The sequence below is a fragment of the Panthera uncia genome (genome assembly GCF_023721935.1).
Source record: "Panthera uncia isolate 11264 chromosome C1 unlocalized genomic scaffold, Puncia_PCG_1.0 HiC_scaffold_3, whole genome shotgun sequence".
In the NCBI taxonomy this organism is placed as follows: domain Eukaryota; kingdom Metazoa; phylum Chordata; class Mammalia; order Carnivora; family Felidae; genus Panthera; species Panthera uncia.
Window position 1 is genome coordinate 46,307,207 of NW_026057584.1, and position 13,660 is coordinate 46,320,866.

Below are 13,660 nucleotides of genomic sequence, written 5' to 3' on the forward strand. Positions count from 1 at the left end.
AAATATATGGCTGTTTATGTAGTGTTACTTTTCAAAGATAAAGGCTCAAGGAAATGTAAACTAAATAAATATATGGCTGTTTATGTAGTGTTACTACATACATACATACATACATAAATAAATAAAAATAAATAAATATATGGCTGTTTATGTAGTGTTACTTTTCAAAGATAAAGGCTCAAGAAAATGTAAACTAAATTAATATATGGCTGTTTATGTAGTGTTACTTTTCAAAGATAAAGGCTCAAGAAAATGTAAACTGAAAGCCTATTGCTAAGTTATGCAAGAGAGAAATAAATATGCTACTATACATAGGATAATATTGTACAGTATAAACATGCACACACACCCCCATGCTTCCTCAATTTACATTGCATGTTTTCTCCTTCACCATAGGTTTTCGCCCCCATTGCCTCTTCTCATTGCTTCACTCTACTGTGTTTGGTATATGTCTTTAATATGTATGTACTCTTATTTTTAAATAATTTTATTTTATGGCTGTGTTTTTAATCTGTACAAATGATATTTACCTACAAGTATAATTTCTCCAATTTTTTTCATTTAACATTATAGTTGACGATTTTTGTTTTATATTTATCTAGTTCCAAGAGCTAAATTCTGCACAGTATCCCATTTCAAATCATTTTTAATTTTTCTGTTCATGGATACATAAGTGCCCCCAATTTCCTGCTACCACAGTCATGCAGTAACAAATAGTGACAGTGTCATTTGGGCAAACAGTCAGTGGGGGGACTGCAGTGTGAGAGGAAACACACAGTTACAGTCCCAATAAGGGTTGGTAGTTAGCCTTCCATAGTAGCACTGACAGCTTACGCTCCCATCAGCAAGATTAATCTGATCTTAATTTTCTATAGTCTTTTCAACAACTTGGTACAGTCTGCTTACTTATTTCACGTTTGAAGCATAGAACACAATAGCTAATAAGAAAATATATAATCTTATCTATCCAAACCAGAGCATTTTTAATAGCTAAGAAGAGATAATGATAACTGCAAAGAGATATAAATCATAAACAGGTTATGCTAGGCAAACCAGGTCGTTCACCCTGTGACACTGATGTTTTAAATATTTGTATTTATTTATTTGATTATTTGTAAAGTTGAACATTTCCTCATGAACACTTTAGCCAGCACATTAATTCTAATAAATACTTACCTCCTTTGAATGTTTTTCTCTTAGTTTCTGGTCTTTTTCTTGTTAATGGGCAGAGTTTACTCTGTTATCTTAGGTTCTAATCCCTCGGTATTAATCATCTTCCCCCAGCCTGTAATTCACCTTCTTGAATTCTCTATTGTTTCCTTCACTGAAGAGAAGTGTGAATAAATACATTTCATTCACTGGGGACTTTGGCAATACTTCATGACATCATAGTAACAAAAATAGTCTCTCTTACTTTTAGAATTAGCACTATACTTTGCCTTTCACACTGAAGTCTTTGATCCACCTAATAGTTACATATAGATTTGAGCTCCAGGTAAACTTTATTTTTCTATAGATTTAAGCCAGTTTCTCATTCCCACCACGTAAGCAATCTGTCCTTTCCCCCACAGGTTTGTTAAACCATGACAACCAAGTTGCCTTGTGTTAATGGAACTTTTTTTTTTTTTTTTTTATTGTTTTGTTACATTGTTCTAGTTGGGGCTTTTTTGGTCATATGCACATATCATGAGGTTTTGATTGTTGTATCTTTACAGTGTGTCTTAATATCTGATAAAGGAGGCATTCTTTTGTGTTTAGAACTCATTTAGCTATCTTTGGGCAATAACTCTTACATTAAAAAAATTATTTTATTTTTTTTTTAATTTTTAAATGTTTATTTATTTTGAAGGAGAGAGACAGAGTGTCAGCTGGGGAGGGGAAGAGAGAGAGAGACAGAGAGAGAGACAGAATCCGAAGCGGGGTCCAGGTTACGAGCTATCAGCACAGAGCCCGATGTGGGGCTTGAACTCACGACCTGTGAGATCATGACCTAAGCCGAAGTTGGACACTTAACCAACTGAGCCACCCAGGTGCCCCTTACATGAAAAATTTTAAATCAAGTAATCAAATTCTACAAAACTTCTGGAATGTTAATTTTAATTGTATTGAATTTATAGATTAGTTTGAATGCTAAAAGCTTTACAGAGTATGTATATATACACCACCATCATGGTGTTCAGAAGCTAAGCTACTGTCCTCACACATGATTCATGCTTGTTTTTTCTTTTCCTTCTGAATCTGATAGAACAACTGCAAGGTAGAACCTATGCCATATCTAGCTTAGGAGAGTCTGTGAAACTCTATTTATGTTTTATGCCTCTGCAGTAAAGGAACACAGGCTAGGGAAGCTGGTATCTATGTTGAAAGCCCCAAGTCAGAGCATCTGTCCCAAGGATAGTAAGCATGAAAAAATTTACTCCTACCCATACCTCATGTTTCCCATGCCAAAAACACACCAGTTTCCTCCTTATGAAGCAAACTTTAGGAAAAAATGTGGACTTCCATGTTGTTTATAGAAAAATATATATATATTTTTGGCTGGCACAAGCATTGTGGGCTTCTTGGCAGTCAAATCCCTTTGCAAATTAATAAACTGGTATGCTAGGTTAGCTTGTCATATGACTTCTTTCCAGCAAATCTTATCATTAACATAAAATAATCAAGTTTCTAGATCTTAATGTGATATATTTATTATAAAAATAGCTGCTATAATTACTTTTATCCATGTATGCATGCACCTTTAATGTGGTTTTATACTCTCCCATCACTAGGTGATGTTTATTTCCCATTCCTTTGAATCAGGGCTGGACTTCTAACTTGTGGTTTCCAATATGATCTTAGAATCCTCAGGTAATTGTTTGAAGAAGTTGGGGTCAGCCTCCTGAAGGATGAGAGACAACACAACACAGCTTACAATCAGCACCAAACTCAGATGTGAATTGGGCTGTCTTAGACCATACAGTTCCAGCTGAGGTCTTAGTTAACCAGAGCCATGATATCAGTGAGACCAGAAAAAGACCACTTAGCAAAACCCAGCCCAAATTTCTGATCCACAGAATTAGGGTAAATAAAATGGTTGTTGTTTAAGCGAGGCTGGGAAAACCACAACCACAGGCCAAATCCATCCTTCAACTTTTTTATGTATGGGACTTCAACCTAAGAATCAATCATTTTTATATTTTTAAGAGATAAACAACAATAATAACAACATGCAAAAGCAACAGTGTGTGGTCCACACTGTGTAAAATATTTACTGTCTGGCCTTTTACACCATTTTAAACCACTGTGTTTGGGTTGTTTATATGCAGGAATACATAAAGTGCATGTCAAAGCTTGAAACTTGCTTGTCAAACCAATCGAAGTGGTTCTTTGGTAGAACTAAATTTAAAAGAAAATCTGCATACATTGAAGGTAATTTTATTCCTTCTCACTCAAACTGAATGCATAAATATTCATATGTATCACTCATAATGAAACTATCAGGATCATGTATGGATATAAAAATATTTTATAAATTATCAGGTACTATAAAATATAAGGTGTGATGATTGATTTTGAGAATAAAGAGGTAAATGATGACTAGCTTCTGGAACATAGTGGAGGCTATAGCAAAGGTAGTTTCCAAAGTAAATTAGCATTAGCCTTATCAAAACATGAGAAAATTAATTTACCAAGAAAAACATTTGAATGCTTTTACAATTTTTCACTGATTTCCCACTCTTTAATGCAGTCAAGAATTAAGACGGTACTTACTTATATCAGCTACATAGACATACGTGTTGAATCATTAATTTTGCATAATTTAGTCAATGTTGGTTGATTTAGCAATTTTTCTATTAAGACCATTTTCACCTTACATGAATTTTTTAAGATAGATAGGTGATGTTAAATAGATCGATCGATAGATTATAGATAAATTTAGTTATTAGTAATTGCTTGGATTCCCAGGCATATGCTTTGCAATTATGTTGCCCTGAGTTGTTATCTAAAGAACTCAAATCATTTATCTGAAGAAATGCATATTGTAATATTTATGTATAAATATTTCCAATATTATGAAATATACATTTTTACTATACATTCTTGCAATACAAATTCTTTTATGCACATTAATATGTTCTAATATCTCTGTTATTATCCTAAGAGAAGTAGAGAATGGACCTTAGGTAGACTGAACACGTATCCAAGTTTGCTGTAAATTCAGGTAAAAATTGCTGTAAATTCAGGTAAAAATGTAGTCCTTCTTCTGGAATCCCTTAATATTTAAGCTCCTTCACTGTTAGAGAACTTCCAATTTGCAAAATAAATTATATGGTTACCATGATATCGGGAGAAAGTAGCAATCTCCCCTACAAACTGTATTATATTTAAAAAATGGTCTCCTTAGGGGTCGCCTGGGTGGCTCAGTTGGTTAAGCGGCAGACTCTTGATTTTGGCTCAGGTCATGATCTCATGGTTCATGGGATCAAGCCCTGCATCAGGCTCTGCACTGACAGTGCAGAGCTTGCTTGGGATTCTCTCTCCCTCTCTCTGCCCCTCCCCTGCTTGCACATTTGCATGCTCTTCCTCTCAAATAAATAATTTTTAAAAATGCTCTCCTTGTACCAGTATCAATAAATCTTAGATTTATACCTACTTACCATGGTAAGTAGTTTCAGTTGCCAATTGCCTTTCTTCATTACCTATATTTATATATTCCTTTGTTTCTCAGATACAAAGTCAACTTCTTTATCTACTATGGTAATACAGATTTGATCCTATTGTTTTATTCTGCATGATTATCAGATAATCTATACTGATGAAAATCTTCTTTCCATCGATAATAAACTAATTATAGATAGTTGCAGGACAAAAATTCTCATTACCATTTCTCTTAGTAACATCATTGAAATGTTCACATTCACATTTTACCATGGCAAATAACGTTCCCATATGCATTGCTTTAGAAATCAACAGAATACCATGGTGGATGGTTGCATGAGTCACTCTATATCCATATTAAACACAACCCATCCTTTAAAAAAACCACTGATTTTATTGGTGTGTAGAAAAGAGGGATTTTTTATGTGTAGGTTTTATTACAAAAACAAGAGAAATTTCATAACTGTTTTTGAATATATATTACTTAACAACACTGTAATTCACTGTAATTATTTTCCTTTTTGTTCCTTCCAAAGTATTTATTCTTTTAAGTGAACCCAAATTTTTAATACACCTCTATCACATAAAGTTGATCATGTGCTGTGAGTTTCAAGTAATTTTTAGCAAACCACTCTTTCACCATAATATCACGAATCATAAGATTTCTGATTCATTCTGCATAAGTATATTATTTTATATATGTTTTCCTAACTGTGACTTAAGAGTATTATTTTTGTCAGTCTATATTTTTGAAGACTTTTGTTAACAATCATCTTCCAAGGACCAACAATGAATGCTACCAATGGCTATTGCTTTGTACAGATAAGACAGTCTCTTGTATCTATATACCCTCTCTAATGCACTCAACAAATCAGGTTCATAGTGACATAATTGCTTGTTGTATAAAGTATTTTTTAAATTAGAAAGGATAATACATAGGAAAACGTGATCATACATAGGAAAGATTATACATAGGATTGGTATATTAAGAGAATGTATTGAATCTTCGTTGTTTTATTTTGGAGAGTGAGTTTGTCTGTTTCCTTTATTTTCATTATGTCAAGTTTAGGTGTTATTTTCATTATGTCAAGTTTAGGTGTTCAGAAACCCTATGCCCTAATTCTGTGCTGTAAATCCCAGAGGATTTTTGTCTTGTTACATTCCCATTCAATATAGAGATCTAAAGTTGTGTTCCAATTCTGATACGAAATGCAAATACCTAAACCAATTTTTTGTATCCCTTGCAAAGTTCTGTGCAACCTCAGCAATGTGTTCTGAGAGCCATGTAGTCTCCACTGCAAACTGTTTCCGCTTCTGTTCCTACAAAATATATGAAGCTGAGAAAAACTTGCATAGAGAAAATGGGGGATTCATTGTTACATAAATCCAATTAGATGCCTAGGAATATAACCTGCACAAACAATTAACACGACTAGAAATATTATGGTCTGTGACTAATATAACACACTGGAAGTGCCACCCATTTCAGACTTAGGTATAGATATGTAACAGAGTAATTAGTTATATCCTTTGGTCTAAGGAATAATTAAGTAAATTATTTATCAATTATATTTATTTTAGATTTAGAACTTTATCCATATCTCTCCAAATGAGTTTTTAGTAATATTTCTTATGATTGTAAGTGACTTTTAGTATTAAATATTTTACACTGTTAAAGTAGTCATTGCTAACCAAAGTTTCACAATTAAACACATTTTTACGAATGATGTTATATGTGCTACTGGACATTAGGAATAAATAAAGCAGATACTCTACCACCTTCAGAAAGTTTATAGCCCCATAGGGCAGATCTAAGATAATGTAAAATAAGACTCCAATATAGGAGTCTTTCAGGAAAGGATGCTTACAGTGGAATAGTTTAGCCTGACAATGGGGTGGGACAAAGGAAGGCATGGAATGACATGTGCAAAAACTGTTTCACTATAAGGCATTTTGTAAGAAAAACTGATCTGTAGAGGCAGGTTTACCTGATGGTTATGATATCTAGGGGTTATACGGAGGTTATGATAAAAAGTGTCTATAGGATGAATTTATTCCATATTAAGCATTTAGGTTTTTAGTGCTTGAGCATATATGTATGTAAATATGTTTACATACACATATTTAAATATATATATTATATATATTACATATATTGATTTAAAATGTTTTGTAAGTAATAAAATACTTTGAAATTTCTTAATGTGCTACATATTAGCCATGTACCATATGTGGACTAAATCTTAATCCTCTACCTTGAAAAAATTATTGTTCAAAAAACTATCTTAGTTCTGTATAGTCTTCCTAGTGAATTCTTTGTGCTATGTGAAACATGTCTGTAAGTTTAGCAATAAACTAATATCTTGTAAATTAAAAAATAAATGTTTACCTAATTATTGATATCCTATGTAGCTTGTACCTAAACCTAATTGACAGGTACTTAACAATGTGGATTTTCTTCTTTTAATAAAGTGCTTATTTAGGAAATGTTCCTAACAGTCTTTATGAACAAAACAGTCATATTTTGTAAAGCAACAGTGACATCCAGTGACAACTGAGATTTAATCAAAGAATATGTTTTAGATTTGCTATACAAGGAAAAGAAAAAGTGTTATTAAGTATTAAACTACACACATTTTCTCTATTTGTTTTAAATGTTCTAAGAATGTATCCATATAACAAATCATTGGGTGAAAATATAAACCAGTCAATCACTTAGAGAATGAAAAAATAAGCCATGGATTGGGAGAAAATATTTGCAAAGCATGGCTGATAAAGGATTATACCCAAAATATACGAAGAACTCTTCAAATGCAGTGTCCTATGTCACAAGGGAATTGCAAGTTAAAACAACAATATATCACTACACACTTAATAGAAGGCTAAAATAAAAATATACTGATTATAACAAATGCTGGTAAGTATGTAGAGCAACAGGAATTCTCATTCATTGCTGGTGGGAATACAAAACGTTATGGCCACCTGCTGCGAAAGTCTGCAGTTTCTTAAAAAGCTAAAAATGGTCTTATCATCTGGTCCAGCAATTGTGCTCTTTAGCATTTACTGATATAAACTAAAACCTTATGTCCATACAAAAACCTACACACAAATATTTATAGCAGCTCTAATCATAATCACCCCAAACTGGAAGCGACAAAAATATCATTCAGTAGGTGAGTGAAAAAACAATTGTGATACACCCACACAACAGAGGAGTATTTAGCCATAAAAAGAAATGAGCTATCAAGCCACAAAAAGGCATGGAGCAAAGCTAAATGCATATTTTCAAGAAAGCAAAGCTAGTCTAAAAAGACTATGTAGTGTATAATTCTAATTATATGACATTCTGGAAAAGACAAAGCTATAGAGAAATTAAAATGTTTAGTGGTTATCAGAAGAGAGGGATGAATAGATGAAGCACAGAGGATTTTTAGGGCAGTGAAACTATTCTAAAGATTCCATATGATGCTATAAAGGTGAATACATGACACTATGCATTTATTAAAACCCATAGAACTGTACAATTGTGAGCCTCAATATTAACTACAGACTTTAGTTAATAATAATATATCAATGTTAATTCATCAATTGTAACAAATGTGCTACATAATGCAGTAAGTTAATAATAATGGGGTAATATGAAACTGCTTGTATGGAATAATATGGAACTCTGTACTATCTTCTCATTTTTAAAGTAAATCTAAACTGTCCTCAAAAGCAGAGTCTGTTAATTAAAAAAGAGTCAAACAACAATCATTTACAATATTAATCTCTTGCACTGAATGCATGTCTTCCCCTGAATGGTAGATCATTACCAAGATGTTTCATGGGATTATTCATCATTCTTATTGAATATTTGGAAAGTGAATATTGAGTGAAATGGTGAATGTGTAGGTATATTACAAACTTGCATAAATTAAATTGGGTGTTGTGTGTGTTTGGGATGTGGAGGACTTCACAGTCATGCTACTCTGTGGCAGTGAGTAATTCAATATTTTCATTGTAGCTTATCATTTCTATCTTTATTTTATTTTTTTTAATGTTTTTTTTTTTTTGAGGGGAGGGAGGGGCAGAGAGAGAGGGAGACACAGAATCTGAAGCAGACTCCAGGTTCCCAGCTGTCAGCACAGAGCCTGACGTGAGGCTGAAACTCACCAGCCACAAGATCATGACCTGAGCCAAAGTCAGACGCTTAACCAACTGAGCAACCCAGGAGCCCCTAATTTACCATTTCTAAAACCATAGTGGTAAAAGTTAATACATGGATTTTTTTTAAAAAATCACAATTTAATGCGATCATGATAGGATGAAAAAAATGGAATGCCCCCACTATGAAATTAACAGAGGTACATACAAAATGTCACATGAGTTACAAAACTATAACAGAGATACAATGTGATAATAGTTCACTCTAAAAAGTAAATGTTAAGAGATCTTAGCTGACCACAGGTTTGATATAGCCTATTCACAATAAAGGTTTTTATTTAAATTGCCTTAATTTTTTTAATTTCTATTTTTATTCTGGTTTTATGTTTTTATTTTAATTTTTTTTCAAAAACAAAGGGAGAAATAAGTCAATGGTGAACTCCAGGTGGCTAGACTGCATCTGGAATACTATGTTCAGTTTTTGTTGCCTATTTTAAGAGAGTCATTGACAAGTTAAAGCATCTTAAGAAGAGTTTAGGTGTTGAAATTTGTAATATGAGAGCTGAAGAAACTTGAAAATGTTTAAGCCAAGAAAGAAAAGCATAAATAATCAGTAATAGTTACCTTTAAATACTTGAAGTCTCCCTGTGGAGATAACATTTTTTAGGCTTACAGGAAAATTATTAGCAATAGGTGAAACTTACAGGGAAACACATTTTATTTCAATGATTTTCACTTAAGCTAACATAACTTGTTCACACAGAATTGACTATATTAACATAACATTAAGACACTTATTGATCTATCCTTTCAACATAATTAGAACCCATTTCTATTTTTATGCAACATAAGTCAAACGATAGAAATCTTGAGAGAAAAACATAGTTTTTGCTCATTACCCATTATGAAATTGTTAACAAATAATGTTAATATCTCTGCACATGAAAGGCTCAGAAGCGCATAAAATTCTCCTTGTAATATTTAGAAATGACTTCTTTCTTCTTTCATCCCTAAGTTAGTACGTACACATTGTCTCAAGTAAAGACGATACAAAAATGTATAAAGAAAGCTTTAATCATCTCCACTCTTGTATTTCTTTTCCCACAATATTGACTTAATTTCAACAGTCTTTAGTATATTCTTTCATACTTTCCCTATATTCATATGAATATCTTAGATACATGCACATGTAGAGATTATTCGTTTCTTTTACAAAAATATGGGTCACAAATAGTACACTTGAACTTTGAAAAAATTCTCTTGACAAACATATTGACCATTCCTTAGGTCAAAAGCCTGTTCAACCTTTTTTCTATTGCTAGATGTTCAGTACTCCAGCTATTTAGTTTTATATTGAAATCATGCTGCCTGCAACAAACATCTTTGTATGTGTATGCATGTAACTACTATTGCTTTTATTTTTATATGATATTCCATGGGCACATCTTTTAAAGTGGAAATGCTGGGTTAAAGACTATGTATTTTCTTGTTTGTTTAATATATATTACAAGTTGGTTTTCCAAAACTTGTAACAAATCATGAAAAAAGTGAAAAAGAGTTTCATTTTCTCCTATTGTGTCATAGCACTGGATATTATCAAATTTTGAAAGTTTGGTAAATCTGAAGACAAAAATATTATTTAATTATTGCTTTAACTTGCCTTCCTGTGAGGCTGAAATATTCCTAATGATCATGTTACTGTTTTATTTCTTCTTCTATAACTTGCCTGCTGTATTAGGATAATCTAGGATATGCTCTGATAATATACTAACCCAGAAACTTTGATGGCTTAACACAGGAGAATTTTATTTCTCAATCATGTTACACGCCCAGAATGAATTAGCAGCAAACCCAGATCCACAGTCACTCAGGGACTTAGACTGGAAAAGACCCTTCAGTGTTATATCTGAACTACCTATGGTATTTGTTCCAAGAGAGCTTCCAAAAACTCAAAGAATTGCAGAGGAGACATAAAAGCTCTTTGCAGCCTTAGCTTTCAGATACTATCTGTGACTTCTCACGCTACCTAGTCTTATGGTATCAGACTGTTAGTAAGTCTGGGCAAGACAAATGAGGTATATTTGGGGAATATTTGATGGCTATTAACCATGTCTGCCACAACTGCCATTTTTCTAGCTTGGTATTTGTCTTTTCTTAAATCAACTTTTCAGAAATATTTGTAGGATATATTAACTTTTTATATTATGATATACTTATTTAGCCTTTACTACTATCATTTGTCATTAGCTACTTTGTGGTATCTTTTGCCACACAATAAAAATGTGTAGTTAAATATATCCCTTTTATACTTCTATCCCTTTTCTGTTTTCTGAATATGTTCTGCATTTAGTAACACCGATAGCACTTCATTTTTCTACTATTTTTGTTCATTTTCTTTACATTTAAGCATTTACTTCATTGACAGTGGTTTTTAAATAATGAAATAACAATCTGGCTTTTCTTTTGTCAGATAATTAATCAACCCACAGCAGCATTTATTAAATAAACAATTTCCCACTGAATTATTTCCTATATAACACCATGTTAAACTCTTTTAGGCTTTTTATATATTCCACGAGTTACTATGCACCTTAATGAGATAATATACTTTCTTTTGCATATGATGTTTTCATATTCAATTTTAATATCTAGTAAAGCAAGAACAGAACCTCTTCTTCCAGTTTGTCTTTGTAATTTTACTAGGTATAATTCTTCTGAAATATAAAATCTTATTTAAAATCTAAAGTAAAAATCAAATTATTATGGAATTGCTTGAAATTATTCATTAATTTTGCAATCATTTCTATTTAGGTACATAGTTTCTCCATTTTGCACAGGTCCTGTTTAATGCCCATCAGAAATACACCAAAAACAAATTATACAGATTTTTTCATTTTTGCCATTAAATTTATAAATGGGTACTCTGTCATTTACTGTTTACTATTTATGTGTTCATTATTTGCTACAATAACAGAGTATTTTTTATTTCCATTTTGCAATGGTAATTGTTAATAGAGAAAAAAGGCTACATTGATTTTTTTGTGTGTATTAACCTAAACAGTCAACAAATTTCCTTACTGATGTACTTGTAGTTTCTTCAGTTTTCTAGGTATACAATCTGGTTGCCTACATCTAAGAGTAAGTTTCTCTCCCTATTTTAATGTGTATACAATTTTTTTTTATTGTCTTGTTGCATTATCTAGAAGAACAGCACTATCCAACAGAATTTTCTGTGATGATGGAAATGCTTTAAATCTTCACTACCAACAGGGGAGTTACTAGGTGCACATGGCTAGTATAACTGTGGAATTGACTTTTAAGTTTGAATTAATTGTAAATCATTTAAACATTCACATGTGGACAATAGCTAATGTATTGGGCAGTACAGATCTAAAGTGCCAAAAATAATATTGAAAAATTTCATGATAATGGACATTCCTGTCTTTTTGTTACTTTTAATTATCTCAGTGTTTCACTGTTTTACGTATTGTTTGCTGGTTTATCTGTGTATGTGTGTGTGTATGAATATTCTTCATTGTTTTTAAGCAATTTCTGTCGATTCCTCTTTCCTTAATAATGCTTAGAAATTCTGATTGCATATAGAATTTTAACAAATATTTCTTGACATATGGTTTTTCTTTTTTTAAATATTTGTATTTTTCCTTTTTGTTGTTGTTGTTTATTTATTTTTGAGAGAGAGAACCGTGTGAGTGGGGGAAGGACAAAGAAAGAGGAGGACAGAGGATCTGAGATGGGCTCCGTGCTGACAACAGAGAGCCCGATGTGAGGCTTGAACCCATGAACTGTGAGATCATGACCTGAGCCAAAGTGGACACTTAACCAACTGAGCCATCCAGGCACCCCTGGGGTTTCTTTTTAATGTGTATGTGTAATTGCTTATTTGGTGCCCTAATTCTGAACAAAAGTTATATTTCTAACTCCTTTCTGCTTCTGGTGTTATTATTTTCATACTATGGGAAATTATATTTCTAATCAATGTATTTAGAAAATTAATAGTGCTAAGTGAATTATTCTAGAGTTTCCTAATGTGTTATGATATTAAGGTTATGATAAATATGTAAAATGATATAAGAAACATTCCCTTTTTCTATGATCTAGAATATTTCATGTTACATAAAGCTTTAATGTTTTATTCATAAAAATTTATGTTTATATAGAGCTGTTATTAAATAATAAGAGCTCTGTTTGTGTGATTAAAATTTAAAACACTGAAATAGAGTATGAACTGGGAAGAATAATGTTTTAGTTGGCAAAAATTTTATCCCATACATGCAAGTTTTTACTGAATTTAAATAATGTTTTAAAACTAAACTGTATTCCTCTTTTTGACTTTTAATTGATTATTGGGAAACTAAAGAACAAATAAAGAAAATAAAACAGTACATCATAATTAAAGTGTAGTTGTTACTCAAATTGTTTTGCAGACCTTCCAGTTGTATTAAAACTCACTTATTGGGGACACCTGGGTGGCTCAGTCCGTTAAGTGTCTGACTGGGGGTCAGGTCATGATCTCACGATTTTGTGGGTTGGAGCCCTGCATTGGGCTCTGTTTGGATCCTCTCCCTCTTTCTCTACCCCTCCCCCATTTACTCACACATGTTTATTTTCCAAAAACAGCAGTAAATTATGTTGTTCTAATAAAGTCAATGCATTATGACAATTTTATGAAATAAAATGCCTGTATAAAGGGTGAAAAAAAGTTTCCAAATGGGATAATAGCTGTCATCTGGAATACCTGGCAAATGCAAATGTACAAACTCTCTGAAAAGATATATAACCCAAGACAGGATTATCACAAATAATCTCACCGTGAAGCTGAAAACATTTTGAAAGTTATTTGTGTCATAAATAA

At 32.2% G+C, this 13,660-nt stretch overlaps 1 protein-coding gene across 6 annotated transcripts in view; it reads left to right on the forward strand.

Annotated features, from left to right (window-relative positions):
* Positions 1–13,660, forward strand: part of TFPI (tissue factor pathway inhibitor) — a 106,807-nt gene that overhangs the window by 841 nt on the left and 92,306 nt on the right. Inside the window, exon 1 of one of the 6 annotated variants that reach the window (XM_049615361.1) lies at positions 3,329–3,411. The exons of the other annotated variants lie outside the window; for them this stretch is intronic. The gene's annotated coding sequence lies outside the window, so the exon portion shown is untranslated. Of the gene's footprint in view, positions 1–3,328; positions 3,412–13,660 lie in introns of those variants that run through there. 6 annotated transcript variants of the gene reach the window in all.